Below are 1,261 nucleotides of genomic sequence, written 5' to 3' on the forward strand. Positions count from 1 at the left end.
TGGAAAATACATGCACACACAAAGATGAAGGCGCGCACAACAAGGCGGACAGCAGTGGACTGAGGACAATGGAGGTTTATTGTGAGTTTATACATAGACTGAGGTGACAAATGAGAGAGCTTCATTTGAATTGACAGCCAATGAGAAGCCTTTATGGAACATCACTATTTCTGAAAGGGCCTGATGCGACCATCGTCTCTATTTCGAATTAACAACCGAGCGAGGTGGCGCAGTGGTTAGCACACTGGACTCGCAATCGGGAGGACGACGGTTCAATCCCGTCTCTGGCCATCCTGATTTAGGTTTTCCGTGATTTCCCTAAAATCGCTTCAGGCAAATGCCGGGATGGTTCCTTTGAAAGGGCACGGCCGATTTCCTTCCCCATCCTTCCCTAACCTGAGCTTGCGCTCCGTCTCTAATGACCTCGTTGTCGACGGGACGTTAAACACTAATCTCCTCCTCCTCCTCCTCCTCCTCCTCGAATTAACAAAAATGTTTTTATGATTAATGGTGTGTACGCAAGTTCGCACAGACGTGAAGAAACCTTTTAGCGGTGAGACGTTTACCGTTTCTGAAATGCATTATTTCGACACTTTGTAATTAGTGAGCATATTTGCAGAGCGTTTTACAGGCATTATTTTGACAATTTACGAGTTGTTTGTGTATCTGAACGTCAGTGTACTACATTTTTTGTGAACAGGTCTGTAGGCTGTGCAGTGCATTATTTCTACAGTTTATAATCAGTGGGCATGTTTGCAGAGCATTTACAAGCATTATTTTGACAATTTATGAGTTGTTTTCGTGTCTGTAAATCAGTGTACTCCTTTCGAACAGCTGGACACAGACTGAGTCTTTTCCCGCCAGTTCTAAGGAAGAACTGGTATTCAGATGACTTAGGTTAGTGGAGGTAGCCCAAGTGACCTACTTTCCCGCCAAAATTTGAACTTCCCACCATGATGTCATTGTGACATTGCCACATGTATCGTCGCCATCTTGGATCCGCCATCTTGAATAAATTTGGCAACAATGCAACCTTCAGTGGTGTCCTTGTTGCCCTACTACTCATATCATATGAAGCTATTTTTAATTATTACCTGTATCAGGCAAGTTGATAAATCAATAATACACTGTGCAACAAGATCAAAGGCTCACTTTTTCAAAAAACCCTAATTGGCTCCCATTGCTCACCATAACTTTGAAATTTGTTTCAAAGTGCCTACAACCTTCCTCTGTAATGATGCAAAAGCATAGCCTCTTGCAA

General features: G+C 43.0%; 1 non-coding gene across 1 annotated transcript; it reads left to right on the forward strand.

Moving 5' to 3' along the window:
- The first annotated feature begins 218 nt into the window (after positions 1–218).
- Trnaa-cgc (transfer RNA alanine (anticodon CGC)) lies at positions 219–291 on the forward strand. Its single transcript has one exon. It is a non-coding gene; the product is annotated as a tRNA-Ala (tRNA).
- The last annotated feature ends 970 nt before the right edge of the window (positions 292–1,261 follow it).

Source organism: Schistocerca cancellata, chromosome 4 (genome assembly GCF_023864275.1).
Source record: "Schistocerca cancellata isolate TAMUIC-IGC-003103 chromosome 4, iqSchCanc2.1, whole genome shotgun sequence".
Lineage (NCBI taxonomy): Eukaryota > Metazoa > Arthropoda > Insecta > Orthoptera > Acrididae > Schistocerca > Schistocerca cancellata.